The sequence below is a fragment of the Panthera uncia genome, unplaced genomic scaffold (assembly GCF_023721935.1).
Source record: "Panthera uncia isolate 11264 unplaced genomic scaffold, Puncia_PCG_1.0 HiC_scaffold_930, whole genome shotgun sequence".
In the NCBI taxonomy this organism is placed as follows: Eukaryota; Metazoa; Chordata; class Mammalia; order Carnivora; family Felidae; genus Panthera; species Panthera uncia.
The window spans coordinates 2916-22107 of NW_026060123.1; the positions used below are offsets into that span (position 1 = coordinate 2916).

Here is a 19192-nt window from a genome sequence, read left to right on the forward strand (position 1 = left end):
TAAAGTACACTGGTATAAGTTTGAAATTCTGCTTTTCTCTCTGCTCAAATGATAAAGTTTTCTTGAACTGTTGATCTACTCTTGAGAATACAATGCAAACAAAGGTTTATCCTCCAGGAAAATCAAAGTTTTAGCTTTCATCTTTATCAGGTCTTTGATTACTTAATTAAAACTTCTCAATGTTAAAGGAGCTAGGTTTTGATAACAACTGTATAATGCTATACCATTCACCTTTGGGATCTTTTATTGCAACTTTGGTTGAATAAATAAAATTTTAAGATTTGTAATAATCTGTAATCCTATTTAAGATTCACTTATGACTTCTGAGGTTTTAACAAACTTCTCAGGATTTAAATGGTAAATGAAGTCTTGACCAATTAGGCCCTTTTATTTGGGGTGCTAAATTACTTGGAAAAGCACTGTCATACAATGATAAACCTGCCCAAATATATGCAATTCCTAAAATTTTAATGTTTTGATATAAGGTCATCACTTAATAGTCTGATTACTTGAGATGTTATGTGTCACAGAAATAACCGAATTTCTTTGCCAATTGCATCATAATGAACTCTCATCAGATCTTTAACAATGTCTATTTCTGAGAATTTGCCATTTATAATTGTACTTATTCTCTCAAAAAAAGTGTTTCTTCAAGGAGATTTATAAAAAGGACTTTGGGGACAAATACAGGTATCTGACATCTTTAAGATTAATACTAAAATGGGTAAGAATTTCCAGAACTAAAACGATGCATTCAAATTAAACAAGAATTAGGAACATTTTGTGATTCTTTTTGAAAATATTGCTGCTTCTCTAATGTTTCTTCTTCCAGATTAAGGAAACTTTCTCTTAAGCTATCTATAATATACAAAAATGTCATAAAATATTCGCTTGTAAACTAAAGCATTTATCTTTTCTCTGTACATAATTCCCCTGAAACTCAAAACTCTCAATGAGTATTCTTTCTTTCATGGCAATTACAATTGTTTGCATAAGTTCAATAAGAATCTGTTCATCTTATAACAGGTCACTATTGAAAATACTGGTTGTTTTACCAAGGCTTTGACTGGAATGTCATATTTGAGGATGACATTCATAGACTCAGATATGACCAGACAGCTTTAAGGAACTAGGATTGGCATTATTAAACATGGACCCATAAAGCCCCTTGGAAATGTTGGTCTGGTGCCTTGCTTACAGTTCTCCCAGCAGCCTCACCAGGTAAGTAAAGAAGGTCACTTCCTGGCAGGTTCAGGAACCTCAGGATATCTTGAGGACCTCATGAAGAGGAATTCGCTCAATTCTACAGGTATTGAAAGCCTGTCTGATGGCAAGTATTTGGCTTGGCTTCTGGCCTGGAGAGGCTACTAAAAGTTCAACCCAGAGATTCCTTATAAAAGGTTCCAACAAAGCAAGCTTTAAAAGATCCTCATGATCAATCGCTACTCTTGCTGAGCTTATGTAAATAATTAGGCCAGATTTGTTAAGACTGGATTTGTTCTGCAAATGCATTGGTCTCAATTTGGCTATCTCTGGAGAGGGGGATTTTAGAGAGAACAACTATGTTTCAACAATGCACTGTTATGGATGTGAAATTCTAGTTATGATTGCCTTTAAATGTTTTTTTGTTTGCCTAAACTAGACAACTTGAGGTAAACTTCATAAAAATTGTCATAGTATTTCATGTATAGACAATCTTCTGTGTTTGTTATTCTATGGGGATAATAAGACCCCTTGGGTGTATGATTATTTAAACAACTGGAATGGATCTGTAAATATGCAAACCATATCTTCCCTAAGCCTGATCTGATAGTTACCAGAAACCCGCCCCTTTCAAAGACTTAGAGATGGAATTTATAGACATACAACCAAAAAGAGGATTCAGTTTCAGGTATCACCCCATGGGTCAATCACTCCAGAGCTAAGAAGGCCACCTCCGAGGAACCCTCAACCTGAAGAAGCCATCCAGATCCAGTCAACCTACTTAAACTGACCCTCAAAAAGACACTGGCCCCTGAGATCTCCAGCCCTGCTCTAGCCACACCCGGAAGCTGGCTGGCCTGCACACGGAAGAAGCTTGAGGAATCAACATGGGGACCAAGCCCAGGGATTTGGATGCAACTCTGCCAGCCCTTTCCCCTCACTGGTATCATAGCCCTGATCTTCTTACTGTTGGGCTGATAGAGACTGCACCAACAAGGTGGACATGGGACAAAAGATGCATGCTGGATCTCACATACCTCTTATGGTTGGGAGCATTATTAAGTATTGCCTGTATATTATGATAACCTCTCTCACCCTCACAACTGCCACTTAACCACTTTGCCCCCAGGGTTGTTATATGACAATAAAGGGGTCAAGGGCATTCAGTCCCTTCACCTCCCTCCACAAAGATTGTTACAAGGGAGAAACACCCACTCTGTCAGTCACCCACTGCCCCAAGGACTAAGTATTGGACCATAGAGATAACCCAAAATTTCAGGAAGACATGTCACAACGAGGGCCTCCAGAGAGGGAAGCGAGCTCGCTACACTTTCCTTCCTCAATGGGAGATCTCAGACAGGGGAGGTGTGCAAGACAGGGCCTTTCAAAAAGTTATAGGATACCCAGGATAGGGTAATACAAGCCACAAAGGCAACAACTCCCCTGGCAGCCTACCAGGGATTGAACCTTTCATCCCTCAATCAAATACCAATTCCCCCACTCCAGCATTGGGCCAACTCTACAAGTCCTCCATAAAATAATCACACCCAAACCTGCTGGATGTTATGGCCCTCAGCCGAAGAGCTTACCTAGCCACTCCTATCCCTTTGACATGGGAAGCTCCTGAAAATCTAAAAACCAACACCTCTGTCTTAATTGGACTCCTGGCCACTGGGATCCGTCTCACAAATGACAAAAATCTAATCTGTACAGTTCCTGATGTATGAACGGTACCTCTCTGTGTGAAAGAAATATAACTTTACAGAGGAATACAACCCTATGTTCAACCCCTGGGGTGTTCTATCTGTGTTTTAATTTGGCCTACCAATGCTTAGAGGCCAAGTGGACTCAGATATGTTTTTCCATCCTCCTAACCCCAGAGATATCCGTGTACACTGAAGATCAATTCCTAACAGTGTTTAGCCCCAAGTCCCAGGCTAAACGGGCAATCCTGCTACCTGTTATAGGAGCAGGAATTGTGACAGGAACTGGAACCAAAATAGGGGACATAGGTTCATCTGTAGGACTATACCATAGACTATCTCAAGTGACAAATGAAAACATGGAATAGGTGGCAGATTCTGTGGTAACCTTACAAAGCCAAATAAACTCCCTGGTGGCAGTGTTCCTCCAAAATAGGTGGGCCCTCAACCTCCTCACTTCAGAAAAAGGAGGGACTTGTATCTTTCTGGAGGAGGAATTTTGCTATTTTGTAAACCTGTCAGAAATAGTTACAACTAAGGTTAAGGGACTCAAGGAAAGAATTCAATGTAGACAACAGGAAAATACTGAATCGACAGAATGGGATCTCACAGACTGGGCATCCTGGCTCCCTACCCTGGCAGGGCCCCTCTTTTCCATAATTTTACTTGTGACCATTGGCCCCTGTATACTAAATACCCTGGTAAGTTTTATTGGAAACACTGTTTCTCGCCAAACTGCAGCACATATTTTAACCCTCCGAGGGTACCAAACATTAGAACTAAAAAGTGATGCCTAATAAAAGATTTTTTTAAAGGCATCAAAGGGGGGAATTTTGGGAAAATGAATAAAGTTTACACAAGATGGCTGATGGGACTACAACTAGCTCTGGTCTCTGGCTTAGAAACCCCTCTTGCAGGTTCTTCTTGCCCTGTTTTCCCCATGAGTGAAACCACCCTCCCCCACAAATATGGAGGCTGACAACTATAAGTTACACTTCCCGCTTGCATTCGGCGCTCAGAACTTTGGAGAAATGGTCTCCTCTGAGCCCGCCAGTGTTAAATAAATTCTGATCCACCAAGATCTCTGAGTGCCACTTGGTTTTTCCGCCTGCATTCCAGCCTGATTCAATAACATCAGGACTACACAATGAAAACCCTAGAGACTTCCAGGCTAGGACTCTCAGTTCGTCACAGGAAAACCTGCTTAGAAAAAGAACAAGGGAATTGGAAGGGATAAATTTGGTCCAAATTCATTGTCTCAGATGACAATGGAATAAAACTCTGAATGAAGTGACTGGCACACCTCCCAGAGAAGGTTGAAATCCTGGGGCTAGGGAAAACCTAGACACCATAGAGAAGTGGAACATATTTTACTTCCCCCTGGGAGTCCTAAAGTAGCATAAAAGCCCTACATTTGAATTCAAACAGTGTAGGAAAGCTAGGACACCAGCCAGCTTTGCAGCTTTTCCTGCCAGAGGGTAAAAGCAGTATGATTTTGGGGGCAGAGTCTCAATATGGGCTGATGCCAAGGCTGTGGGACTGGGTTCTGAGTTTTAGGGTTTTGAGTAGTTTCTTTCATGTTTACCTGCTTTAAAATGGAATGGGCACATGGGAACACTTAGAGGCTCAGAAAGCAGGATGTTCAGGTAGTCTATGGCAGGGACACAGAGCACAGCAATAAACACTGAGAAAATCGACACTGAACAAACAAAACTCCCCGTTTTTAGGAGGGAAATATTTTCCTCTTGATATCAGAAATTAGTTGTTCTGGGAGTAGAAAGACAATATTCATATATGCTCGCTGCGAGTTAATCAGCTCAATCTGTGTGATTTTTTCCTCTGAATTTGGCCCTGAAGGCCACATCTCCATCAGCTTTTCTCACAGAAGTGAGGCCAACTGTTTCCCAACAAAATATCACCTGCCCTTACCCACAAGCAATCCTCCTGTGATTAACACAATCAAGTGCCCAATACCTCCTGTTCCCAAGGTAGATCTGGAAGATACCCAAGGGGCACCTGTTCCTAAAGCTATTCCAAACTTATGGGAACTTGGCATGACTCCACAATTAAAATTGGAGAAAACTGCTGCCAGACTCTGGCACTAAAAGTCTCCCAGTGAACACACGTCTAGGATAAGTGTAAGAGAATTGGAAAGGGTACACTGAGACCTAGAGTTCATCATCTCATGTGAGAGCAGAATGAAGCTCTAGATAATGTTACAGGCACAATTTTCTGGGCAAGCTTGGTATCGAAGGAGTAAGAAAGACCTGTGGCCTGCCTGAAGAGAAGTGGAACATCTGCTAGCTATACCAGAGAATTATGGAAGCAAAAATCATGCACCCCAACCAACTTCAAGAAGGTCTGGAATGTGTCAAGCTATCTCCAGCTTTCAAGCACTGCCTTTCTGTGGACATATACCATTGTGAGTCACAAGCTAGGCTCTTGCTCCTGGCCAGTCTGCAGATTCGGGTTTGGTATTTCAGTCGTTGAGTATTTTTGTGCCCTAAGCTGCTCGGTGAAAGGACTTGACGTGCATGAACCCCAAGGGTCTCAGGAGGTCAGTAGTTCAGGCTTCCCTGAAAGGAGTGGACAGAGAGCAAGAAAATGGTCCTATGCCAACAGAACCCTGCCAAAAACAGAGTTTTCATGGCAGAAGGTCAATCTTTACTTTTTGATAGCATAAATTAACTGCTATGTGATGACACATGGTGTGAGTACAGGCTCCCCAGGAATTACTGGGCACTGTCTGAGGACAGCCCTGTAGCTGCTGAATTTGACCCTAGGCCCTTGCTCCAGAAAGCATATAGGACCCTTCCCAACATCATCCGCCCCTGTGCACATGCAAACCTCTTCTGCTGACCACATTCAAAGCCCCTGTGCCTCTTTTGGTTAAGGCTTGTCTTGCATAAGTGTTCCATGGACTCCCATTGCCCAGCCTATTCCAGGTTACTGGGAACTAGTCACAACTCTATGATTAAAATCAGAAAATGTTCCCCGATTATGTCTGTCAATGTCCCCTAATGCAATCTTCATTAATGTAAGAGCAAGGGAATCTGAAGGGAGGCACCGAGGGCCAAATATCTTCATCTCAGAAGAAAATGGTAGAAACTTCACATGAGGGCACTAGCACTTTTCCCGAGGCAAGGTTGGTGTCATATCACCAACATAAGTGGGCCACATCTAAGGAGAACATCCTTGAGCTAAACTTAGGGGGCCTGTGTGCAAAAGGGCTGTCACTCTTTTCCATTCCCTTCCTTCAGTGATATAACAGTGGTGGTATGGAGGCTCTTGTCTGGCTCCTGACTCATATCCACGTCTGTGGAAATAAGTTCTGGTGTTTTAGTTACTGTTTACTTTTTCTACCCTTACCTCTCCAAGTATAGACTTTGCATGGGCAAGCCATTAGAGTCTCAGAATGAAGTATGTTCAGGCATTCCAGGAGGTGGTGAGAACAGGGAGTGACCATCTGGGCCAACACAATCCTGCTAAGCACTGAGTTCTCAGCAACAGAACAACATTTCTTCCCCAACATCAACAACTAATATATATGTGTCAGGACACCACTAGAGTGGGAACTTGACTAGTTTCTTGTCACTGTCTGAGGGAACACCAGTCTCTGCTGACTCTAGCCCCTAATCTCAGTCTTTTTTTGCCCCTGAAGTGAGGTGGGCTCTTTCCAGCACCACCTGCATCGAAGTGCATTTGGGTTTTATATTCTGTACTCTATTTCACATCTAACCTGATTGTTTTGCGGCATGGTATCTTTCTTTGGATTGCATTAAACACACAGTGACACATCACTCTTTGTTTTATGTCTTCAGCTATTTATACAATAATATAACATTGGAATAAGTGGGAAGCCTTCTGGAGGTTGAGCTTTGAGTCACTCTGTGTGATCTCCAAACAGGTAACTGATATCTGACACAAGTATAGAAATACCTAAACTCACGTGAAAGGCAGTCTGTCATTTGTGGTTGTTGAATTCTGTCAAATTCTACTATCACATGGGAATAGTGAGTTTGAATATTTTGAAACACTTCTGATTAGAAAATGTAAAGAACCGCTGAAGTTTCATGATATCACATTCTTCTCCCATTTTTCTTAATGTATTCTAAATATTTGAGTAGCCAACAGTTGATTTTATCATATTACTGATGAACTGTAAGTATAAAGACAAAATAAAAACAAGCGTACTTGGAATACGTAAGTTGATCACTGTAAATCATTAGGCTTTTGTTTTTGTTTTTGTTTTTGTTTTTTTGTGTGTGTGCTCTTTGGAATATGTTCCGCAATGAAGCCTCCAGCTTTGCTTTTCTTTTTCCGGATTAATTTGGCTATTCAGGCTCTTCTGTGATTCCATGCAAATTTTGGGATTGTTTGTTGTACCTGTGTGAAAGATGCTGGTGGTACTTTGATAAGGATTGCATTAACTCTGTAGATTGCTTTGGGTGTAAGAGATATTTTAACGTTTCCACTTCCAAACCATGAGCATGGAATTTTTTCTCATTTCTTTGTATCTTCTATTTCCTTCATAAGTTTTCAGAGTGCATATCTTATACCTCTTTGGTCAGTTTGATTTCTAAGTATCTTACAAAGTATCTTTGGTGAAATTGTCAGTGAGATTGATTCAGTGATTTCTTTTTCTGGGTGGGTGGGGTATGGGATAGATGGGTGATGTGTATTGAGGTGGGCACTTGTTATCATGAGTACTGGGTGTTGCCTGTTCGAGATGAATCACTTAATTCTAATCCTGAAACCAATATTGCATGCTAACTATGTTAATGAATGAGAATTAAATAAAAATTTGGCATACATCTGGAAAAAAATGAGCAGATTATTTTATCTTGCTATTTGTACACTCCCATTTTGACCCTTCTATCCTGACTCAGAATTTTTTCTTGGAGAATTTAACTCCTGCACACAATTTTGTTTTGGTATTGTGCTTAGTAAACATGAAAATCAGACATAAATGAACATAGGATGCATTGGGATAAAGTGTTTTCAGGGAAAAAATAATAAAACACTTCAAATCCTTGATCAATTTAAAAAAGTGTAGCTCAACATACCAGTTCTAGTTTATATGAATTTATTTCATAATGAATGATTTTTCTTCAGGACCAATTAATTGTTATGTAAATGATTGGATGTTCTAGCTCCACCATAATGCATTAAGTATAGATTTTGCCTTTTTAAATTAAAAAAAAAAAGGAAATTATATCCTGACATGTTAGAGCAGGGAGATCAATGATATGTGATCTCCAATGGTGGGCAAGCCATAATCAGCCACCTCTGGGGATCATTTATATGAAGAAGAAATATATCTGTAGTCTATTTGTGTCACTGTTACTTTGACATCTACTGCAGGTGCCCAAACCTCACCCTTAAGCAAAGCAAGAACTTTGACACTGGAGCACTGTGTCACTTTGGAAAGGATCTGTGTCCTTCTGAAGGACAGATCTCTGTATGCCTAGCAGCAGAGGCAGGTGTAGAAGTAGGCTCTATGATTCTGAGATATAGTGCTTCTGCTTGGTTGATATCTAGGCCTTCTCTTCTGGGAAATGTATGTGGTAGTGTGGTGGGTGGTTGCTCAAGACCCACTTCTTGAGTGGAGACTTTGCTTCATTACCATGCCTCTTAAAACAGGGAGCACATTCATGCACTGTCGTGTTAGTGCTGGACATAGACCTGATTTTTCCTCCAAATTTTGGCCCCAAACGTTTGCCTGTTTTATGCAGGTTTTTAGGCACACGGGGACACTTAGTGTACAGGTGTGGCTGAACACTCCCCACCTGACACCCTATGCAGTGTTAAGGGAAGCTGACATCCCATCTTCTAGAGAACTGGCTTTTGTAGTTCTCTATGCAAGCTCTCATTGTACCGTAGAGTGACTGATCTGATCAAGAGACTAGGACTGGCCCAGGTCACAGGAGGTGGGAAGAGTCCAGAGGATAAGGCTGGGCTCTGCCTTTTTAGGCCATGGCTCAAATCCCTCCCATCAGGTTTGCTTTAGAAATGAGAGAGTCTAATGTTCTGGGAGGAATTGTGCCCACTTGCTCTCCATGTGTGGTCGTTTTACCATCCAGTCCCCACATGTGCACTGGCACACACATATTGGTGCGTTCAAGAAAAATCAGACCTGGGTAAGTGACAAGAGAGAAAGAAGAAAGAAGATAGAGTTCTGCCATGAGGCTGCAGCATCCATTTTCTTAGCTGTGTGCTCAAAGGCCCAAACATGGTCAAGGAATTCCTGAAATTGGTAGGTTTCTGCTGGACACAGGGTCATCCTTAGCCCACCCCCAGAGGAAAGGACTAGGATAGTGCAGTGTAACTCTGTGGTCATCTGGAATTATGATGAGCTAACTCCCTATAGGATATACAATAAGTACAGAAGAAAAGGCTTCTGTGTTCTCCTGTAGTGTGTTGTGTTATCAGTGGGTTTCTCCAGGGTTCCATGTAATCGGAATGGGTCAATTGGTCTTGGTTCTCCATCAATGGATGTCTGTGTTCTAATTTACTAGATAAATGCTTTATACTTGCTGGAAGCCTTTGAGAGCCAAGAGAAGCTTGGAGCCTTGGGTTGGTGAAGACTTGGGATAGGGAAGGACATGTCAGAACACTTCACACTGAGTCTACAGTTCAAGCACAATAGCAGTCCTTTTTGGGCCACCAGGGTTTTCATTTGGAAATATGGGGCTCATTGTCCTGGTGACATGAGGATGCCTCATAAGTAAATAGTATACACTGGGGATGGACAGAGAAAAAGGAATGGCAGAAGACTGAGATCTCTTGCACAGCCCAGGTGCCTGTAGATCCTGAGCTTTATCCTGGAACCTTAAAGGGTCACTTCCTTCATGTCAGCCACATAAAGATGCTGAGTTTTTTGGGGGTTTCATTCCTGTGGCTCCAGTGTTAGTGCTAGACATCAGAGAACAGGCAGAATCATGTGTCAGTGGTGCTTTCTTCTCCTCCTTCTTCTCCTCTTCCTCCTCCTCCTCTCCCTCCCACTCCCCTTCTTCTCCTCCTTTTTCTTCTTTTCTTCTTTCTCTTTTCTTCCCCTTCTCGTCCTCCTCCTCCTCCTTCTTCCTCTTCTTCTTTTCCTGACTGACACATTAATCATTTAGTAGCATGGTATTTAACCTCCATGTATCTATGGTTTTTGCAGATGTTTTCTTGTGGTTGACTTTCAGTTTCATAGTGCTGTTGTCAGAAAAGGTGCATGGAATGACTTCAGTCTTTTTGTATTTGTGAAGGTCCATTTTATGACCTAACATGGGCTATGTTCTGAGACTGTTTCATGTGCACTTGTAAAGAATATGTATTCTGCTGTTTTAGGATGGAATGATCTCAATATATCCGTTAAGACCATCTGGTCATTCGTTAATATTCCGTTAAGTCCATAGGTCATTCAAAGCCGTTTCCTTGTTTATTTTCTGTTTAGATGATCTGTCCATTGTTATAAGTGGGTGTTAAAGTCCCCTACTAGTATTGTTATCAATTAGTTCCTTCATTCATTAGTAAGTGTTTAACGAATTTGGGTTGTCTTAAGTTTGGTCAATATATATTTACAAGTGTTGTATCTTCTTGTTGGATTGTTCCCTTTATTGTGACATAGTGAACTTTTTTTCTATTGTTACAGTCTTCGTTTTAAAGTCTATTTTGACTGATATAAGATTGCTATTCCAGCCTTCTTTTGATAACCATTTGCATGAAAAATGCTACCCCATCCTCTCATTTTCAATCTGTAGGTGACTTTAGGTCAAAAATGGGTCTCTTGTAGGCAGCATGTGAGTGGGTCTTGTCTTTTAATCCATTCTGCCTCCCTATGGTTTTAATGAATTAATTTAGCCCCTTTACACTCAAAGTCATTATTGATGAATACCATTTTATTACTTGTCTTGTGATTTTTTTTGAAGATTTTCTCTGATCATTTTCATGACATTATCTCTTTCATGTTTTCCTGATTTTCTTTAGTGATATGTTTGGATTCCGTTATGTTAATTCTTTGTGCATTATAGTGGTTTTTGATATTTGGCAACCTTTAGGTTTGTATATAACCTCTACTATATATAGCTGTATACAAAGTTGATCAAAATTTGACTGGACCCCTTGTTTTCTCCTTTCCTCCACACGTTAGAGGTATATGGTATATGTTTTCTATCCTTTTCTGTAAATTCTTTGAATGGTTTCTGTACAGAAAAATTCATTTCATTGCATTGTATTTTCTACTTTTATACTGACACTTTTCATCTGTCAATTCCACTGAAAGAGTTCCTTTTAATATTTCTTGATATTCTGGTTTAGTCATCATGATCTGTTTAGTTTTTGGTAGTCTGAGAAACTCTCCTCATTATCTGAATGATACCAATGCTGTAGAGAGTATTCTTGACTACAGAACCTGACCCTAAGGCTGACCCTCACACTAACAAATTCTCTCAACTGAGCCCTCCAAGTAGGCCTTTACCATTTTTCATGCACTAACCCTAAGCCAAACAATGGCTCTGACCCTAATAGGGCTTGAATGGTAGCTCTGAAGAAACTATTTGTGACCCATGACTGATGCCAGATGACTCTACCAGGGACAAAAAAGCTAATGATGCCATTTTCAATGACCAAGAGGCAGCCAAAGAGTAGGATTCTGAGCAAAATCCTAACCCTTGACCACACAAACTGCCTAGGCCTTGCATCTTGAACCAAAGCCAGTCACAAATCCTGACAGCTCAGCACTGTGAGCTGTCCTCAGCTCAGTACTCTGTGGGGAGTTGTTCACTGCTGGTGGATGGACCACTACCACCTTCCAGGCCCTATGCCTAACCTTAAATATGACTCTGTTCCTACAAAGGCCTGGATCCCAGGTCTGACCAAAAAAGGAATTTGGGAAACAGGACTAACTCCAGATAACTCAAACAGGAATGGAGAAGGAAGTTCTGCTGTTTGCAATGACCAGGATGAAGCTCGAATGTAGGATTGTGAGCCAACACCTAAGACTAACCCTCACCATCACCCTAGTCCTGAACGTTATCCATAAGCCTGAACCTCACCCTAACACTTGCCCTCCCACAGAACTTTGGGGAGTGCTACACACCAGTGCTGGACAGGCAACTACCATCTCATGGTGCCTAAAGCTAACTGTAGCCATGGCCCTGGCTCTTTACAAGCCTGAATCTCAGGTTGGTGGTAACAACAGAAATGAGACATACGACTGATGCAAGGTTATTCAGTCCCAAGCAGAGAAAAAAAATCACACCTTTTGCAACAACCAGGATGGAACAAGAAAGTTTGATTCTGAGAGAGAATCTTACCCTAACTCATACCATCATCATAGCCCCTGAACATGACCCTCCCCCTAAAACTCACCCTTCACCTCGGCCCTCCAGGGAAGGCTCTGCACTGCTGGTGAATAATCTCTTATCATCTAATAGATTCTAACCCTAACCCTAGCAATGGCTCTGGCCCTACCTGGTTCCAGAGTACAGATCTTTGGAAACCACAATTTGGGGACACAGAACTAATGTGAGTTTACTTGGCCATGTATGTAGTAGAAGGAATCATTGCCATTTCCAATGACCGGATCAAGTGACAGTAGGATTCAGAGTGAAACCTTAACCATAATCCACACCAACAGCTTAGCCTCTGAATATAAACCTTCACTCTGGCCATCACTCTCTACTCAGTCCTCCAGGTAGGGCTTCTTCCTGCCAGCAGATAGGCCCCTACCATTTCCTGGGTCCTAACCCTAACTCTAGCATTGTCACTGGTTGTAACTTGGCCAAAATCCTATGTATGGGGAAAAAACCAATTTGGAATACATGACCACTGCAATATTATTCAACCAGGAACACAGAAGGAATCCATGGTCTTGGCCATGACTGGGATGGAGCAAAAGAGTAGGATTCAGACAGATAATCTAACCAGACCGCATACCATCAGCCCAGCCCCTGCACCCTTGGCTGTACCTAGGCTGATCCTCACCCTAACCCTCATCCTCAAAGATGAGGGCATTGTGCCTTGCTGGAGGATAGGGACCTATTGTCTCCTGGGCCTTAACGCTAACATTTCCTATGGATGTGGTCCTCCCAAGCCCACATTTCAAGTCTCAAGAAACAATGGATTTGGGACACAAGACTGACTGAAGTTGATGCATGCAGGGACACAGTGACAAACTGCCATTGGGCATGAGGATGGAACTAGAAAGTATGATTTTGTGTGAAAACCTGACCTTAAGTCACACAATCCACCTAACTCATGAGGCCAAAAACTAAGCCTCACCCTTACCTTAGTGTTACCATCACCCGAGCTCTCTGTAATGGGCTTGGCACTGCTGGTGGATAGGCCCCTACTATCTTCTGGGTCCCAACACTAACTTCAGCCATAGGTCCATCTCGACCCAAGCCTGAATCACAAGAAGACAGAAACAGTGGATTTAGGACAAATAACTGACTCAAGGTGGCTCAATTAGACGCATAAGAAGAAATGGTGCTGTTTGCAAAGATCAGACCTGAAGCAGAACCTAAGGCTGACCCTCACACTGACACTTAACATCAACTGAGCCCTCTCTGTACATCTTCGCACTTTCAGAAGATAAGCCTTTACCATTTTCCTTGTCCTAACCATAACCCTAGCCACGGTCCTAAATGGGCCTGAAGGCTAGATCTGAGGAAACAATGGATTTGGAACACATGACTGACTCAAGTTGCTCACCCAAGTCCATAAGAGGAAATTGTGCCATTTTCAAAGACCACGATGGAGCCAGAGTGTATGATTCTGTGTGAAGACCCTATCGTAGGCCACATAATCAGCCTAGCACTTTACCCCAAACCAAACCCTGATGGACACTCAGGCTAAATTGAGCCCTCTGTGTAGGTCTTTGCACTGCCAGCAGATAGACCTTTGTAATTTTTCACAGCCTAACCCTAATCCTAGCCATTCGGCTGGCCCTAATTGAGCCTGAGTGCTAGTTCCAAGGATACAACTGGATTTTGACACATGAATGATGCAAGATGACTTGGCTAGGAACAAAGATGGATGCATTATCACTTGTAAGGACCAGGATGCAAGGACTGGCATGGAGCCTTGAGAGCAGGATTCTAATCAAAATCCTAACTCTAGACCACGAAATCAGCCTAGCCCTTGAATTGAGACCAAAGCCTGTCACAAATCCTGATTTTGCCCTCAATCCAGCCCTAGAGGGAGGGTTATGCATTGCTGAAAAATTTACCCCTACAAACTGCCAGGCCCTAACCCTAACCCTAGTCATGACTATCCCTACTCAGACCCGGATCTCAGGTCAGACCAAACAAGGAATTTGGGACACAAGACTGATACAAGTTTACTTAGGAATAGAAAAGGAAGTTGTGCTGTTTGCAACAACTGGGATGGAGCTGGAGTGAAGGATTGTGGGCAAATACCCAACTTTAACCCTCACCATCACCTTAGAGGCCTAGGAACACAATCCATAAGCCTCACCCTCACCTAACACTCGCCCTCAACTCAACCCTTCGGGGAGTGCTCTGCACTACTGGCAAAGAGGTCACTACCATCTCCTGGTCCCTAATGCTAACATTTGCAAACTAGTTTCTTCCTAGGTGTCATTCAGAGTATGTCAGAGAAATATACATTCCTTTAAGTTGGGAAATCTGGCCAAGTTCTGATGTCTCTGGCATTATTGGGACACAGGACCCATCATTATTTACCTTTGAGAAGTATGCTGACAATGGGAGGCATAGGGTCTTTGAAAATGCCCAGCAGAGTGTCCATGTGCAGGCAATGCCAGGGCTTAGGAGGGATCTGGCCTTACTTCTGGATGAAGGAGAAAATATATTAGACATCTCATTCCCAACTTTATCCTAATCTCCTCTGTAATGTAGAAGCTTGCCCTTCCTTATAACCCTTCCCACCCATTTTCTGTTTTCATAACTAGGTCATGGGTCACAACCAGGTGGAACCGGTCTGTCAGCCACACAGCTGCATCTAGGATTTGTGGTAAACTACCACTCTGGCCCTGTGCTATGTGAGAGCAATCAGTTCCTTCATCTCAAAGAAGAATGACCCTCCTGTCCATGAGCACCTGTTGCTTGTCTGGCAATGGTAATCCCCATGGTGGGTGGCCAGCTTGCCTCCCTCCCTGGCTGACTGAAATGTCTTCATCCTATAAGGCAGGTGGATCAGGCATGAACAAACTTCAGGAAAATTCAGCCCAAAAAAGCCCTTACAAGGAATACTGCACCATGACTTGGTGACAATACCTAAAGTACCAACAGGACCCCTGATCTGCTATCACTGAATTACTTCCCTTTCTATGTCCTGATGGGTAGGGGATACAAACGAGCCAAGGTCCGGATCCTTCCTTCTCTTAAAGAAAAGTGCAAGCCTTTTGCCACATGGGCACCCAGGTGTAAGTAATGAATGCTTCTCTTTGCCCCTGCCCGCCAGTGTTTCTTACTATAGACAACCGCTAGCCTCTCAGGAGTTGGTGCTAGGCATGACCTTCTCAGCTTCATCTTGCTCTCCTTTGTAATGAAACACTTTGGCCCTTTGCCTATTTATTTCCATCCTTTTGCTCCTTTCTTCAAACTAACATCTCTCTGGAGTCCATTCAGATTCAGTGTCTCAGAGCAATATCTTCCAATTTATACTGGGACCTCTGGCTGAGTGCTGGTGACTCAGGCATAGATTGGCAGCAGGACCTCTTGTAACTTCCTATGAGAACTCTGTTCACAATGAGAGGTGTAGGGCATATGAAGGTGCCAAGATGGATATGGATAGATGTGGGTAGGTACTCATGAAAGTTTGGAAAGGGTCTGGCCTTACACATGGAGCAAGGAGAAATGAAGGTAGATAAACGTGGCTAGCATAACTCATTACCATCAGTAATGTAGAGACTTGACATCCCTTGTAGCCATTCCCACCAATTTGCAATTTTCTAAGTCTTGGGTCATATTCAGGGAAAACTGGGCCATCACTCACTTCACACAAGCAGAACCCAAATATCGGTGCTAAACTGCCACTGTGGTCCATTGTTATGTGAGAGCAAACACTAACTTCAAATCAAGGGAAGGATGGCCTTCTTTCACTGAGTGCTTTGCGCTTGGCCAGCTCTGCTTAAATGCAGTAAAGGGAACACATGCCTTCATTCTGTATCAAACATGATTCCCATATGCACACTATTCTTCAGACCTGGTGAACACAGAAAAGGCCTTTTGAAGAACTACTGTATCAGGTCCAGGTTCCAAACACTTGATAACCAGCTGGGAGCAGGACACCCTTGCCTCTATATCAATGGTGCATTTCTTTCCTGATGGGAGAGACAGGGAAAATTGCCAAATACAGCTTTTCCTGTTTGTTAATGAAAATACGGAACTCCTGCAAATTTTCACTCTCATGTACAGCCAATAAAGGTTTCCTTTTCCACCAGCTCTCAGGCTTTATTTTCTGCCCAGACAGCCAGCCTGCCAGGAGACAGAAGTAGGCAATGAATTCTAACTTTAGCCCATTGTCTTCTGTAATGAACAGCTTTTGTCTTCCAGGTGCCTATTTGCATTTTATAGCTCTATTTTTCAAACTATGTTCTACCCTGGAGCCATTCAGAGCAAGAGCCTCAGAAGAATGCACTTTGTTTAAACTAGAACATTGCAAGGTTTTTATTAAGAAAGGATGTTGAATTTTGTCACTTGCTTTTTCTGCATCGACAGGACCATATGGTTCTTTTCTTTTATTAATATGATGTATCACATTGATTTCCAAGTGTTGAACCAGCCCTGCAGCCCAGGAATGAATCCCACTTGATCATGGTGAATAATTCTTTGTATGTGCTGTTGAATATGATTTGCTAGTATCTTACCAAGAATTTTTGCATCCACATTCATCAGGGATATTGGCCTGTAGTTTTCTTTTTTACTGGGTCTCTGTCCGGTTTGAGAATCAAAGTCATGCTGGCTTCATAGAATGAGTATGGAAGTTTTCTTTCCCTTTCTATGTTTTGAAACAGCTTGAGAAGAGTATTAAATGGCTGGTAGAATTCCCTAGGGAAGCAGTATGGTCCTGGACTCTTATTTGTTGGAGATTTTTGATAACTGATTCCATTTCTTCACTGGTTATGGGTCTGTTTAAGTTTGCTATTTCTTCCTGTTTGAGTTTTGGAAGTGTATGGGTGCTTAGGAATTTGTCGATTTCTTCCAGGTTGTCCAGTTTGTTGGTGTATAATTTTTCATAGTATTCCCTGATTATCACTTGTATTTCTGAAGCACTGGTTGTAATAATTCCATTTTCATTCATGATTTTATCTATTTTGGTCATCTTTTTCTTTTTGAGAAGACTGGCTAGAGGTTTATCAATTTTGTTTATTTTTTCAAAAAAACAACTCTTGGTTTCATTGGTCTGCTCCAGTTTTTTTAGATTCTGTATGGTTTATTTCTGCTCCGGTCTTTATTATTTCTCTTCTGCTGGGTTTGGAGTGTATGCTGTTCTGCTTATATTTCCTTTAGGTGTGCTGTTAGATTTTGTATTTAGGATTTTTCTTGTTTCTTGAGATAGGCCTAGATTGCAATGTATTTTCCTCTCAGGACGGCCTTTTCTGCATCCCAAAGCATTTGGATTGTTGTATTTTCATTTTGTTTCCATATTTTTTTAAATTTCTTCTCTAATTTCCTGGTTGACCCATTCATTCTTTAGTAGGGTGTTCTTTAACCTCCATGCCTTTGGACGTTTTCCAGACTTTTCCTATCGTTGATTTCAAGTTTCATAGCATTGTCGTCTGAAAGTGTGCATGGTATGATCTCAATTCTTTTATATTTATTAAGGGCTGTTTTGTGACCCAGTTTTTGATCTATCTTGGAGAATGTTCCGTGTGCACTTGAGATGAAAGTATATTCTGCTTGGGATGCAGAGTTCTAAATATATCTGTCAAGTCCATCTGATCCAATGTATCATTCAGGGCCCTTGTTTCTTTACTGATTCTGTTAGATGATGTGTCCACTGTTGTAAGTGGAGTACTAAGGTCCCCTGAAATTACCACATTCTTATCAATAAGGTTGCTTACGTTTGTGATTGTTTTATATAATTGGGGACACCCATACTTGGCGCCTAAGACATTTATAATTATTAGCTCTTCCTGAGGGATAGACCCTGTAATTATTATATAATGCCCTTCTTCATCTCGTGTTACAGACTTTAAAGTCTAGTTTGTCTGATATAAGTAGGGCTACTCCAGTTTTCTTCTGACTTCCAGTAGCATGATAGTTCTCCATCCCCCTCTTTCAATCTGAAGGTGTCCTCAGGTCTAAAATGAGTCTCCTGTAGACAGCAAATAGGTCTTGTTTTTTTTATCCATTCTGATACCCTATGTCTTTTGGTTGGAGCATATAGTCCATTTACATTCGGTGTTATTATTGAAAGATATGGGTTTAGAGTTATTGTGATGTCTGTAGATTTCATGCTTGTAGTGATATGTCTGTTAATTTGTAGTCTTTGCAACATTTAACTCACAGAATCCCCCTTAGGATCTCTTGTAGAGCTGGTTTAGTGGTGATGAATTACTTCAGTTTTTGTGTTTGGGTAAATCTTAATCTCTCCTTCCATTCTGAATGTTAGACTTGCTGGATAAAGGATTCTTGGCTACATATTTGTTTTTCTGTTCATCACAATGAAGATTTCCTGCCATTCCTTTCTGGCCTGCCAAGTTTCAGTATATAGGTCTGCTACTACTTTTATGTGTCTGCCTTTGTAAGTTAGAATCTGTTTATCCCTAGCTGCTTTCAGAATTTTCTCTTTATCCTTGTATTTTATCAGTTTCACTATGATATGTTGTGGAGATTGATTCAAGTTATGTCTGAAGGGAGTTTTCTGTGCCTCTTGGATTTCAATGCCTTTTTCCTTCCCCAGTTCAGGGAAGTTCTCAGCTATAATTTCTTCAAGTACCCCTTCAGCACCTTTCCCTCTCTCTCCCTCCTCTGGGATGCCAATTATGCGTATATTATTTCTTTTTAGTGTATCACTTAGTTCTCTAATTTTTCCCTCATACTCCTGGATTTTTTTATCTTTCTCTCAGCTTCCTCTTTTTCCATAACTTTATCTTCTAGTTCACCTATTCTCTCCTCTGCCTCTTCAATCCGAGCCGTCGTCGTTTCCATTTTGTTTTGCACTTCGTTTAAAGCGCTTTTCAGCTCCTCGTGACTGTTCCTTAGTCCCTTGACCTCTGTAGCAAGAGATTCTCTGCTGTCCTCTATACTGTTTTCAAGCCCAGCGATTAATTTTATGACTATTATTCTAAATTCACTTTCTGTTATATTATT

General features: G+C 41.7%; 1 long non-coding RNA gene across 1 annotated transcript; it reads left to right on the forward strand.

The window, feature by feature from the left end:
• The first annotated feature begins 968 nt into the window (after window positions 1-968).
• On the forward strand, window positions 969-16352 carry LOC125918515 (uncharacterized). The gene is made up of 3 exons (XR_007456463.1): window positions 969-1221; window positions 6728-6813; window positions 14824-16352. It is a non-coding gene; the product is annotated as an uncharacterized LOC125918515 (long non-coding RNA).
• Window positions 16353-19192: the final 2840 nt, after the last annotated feature.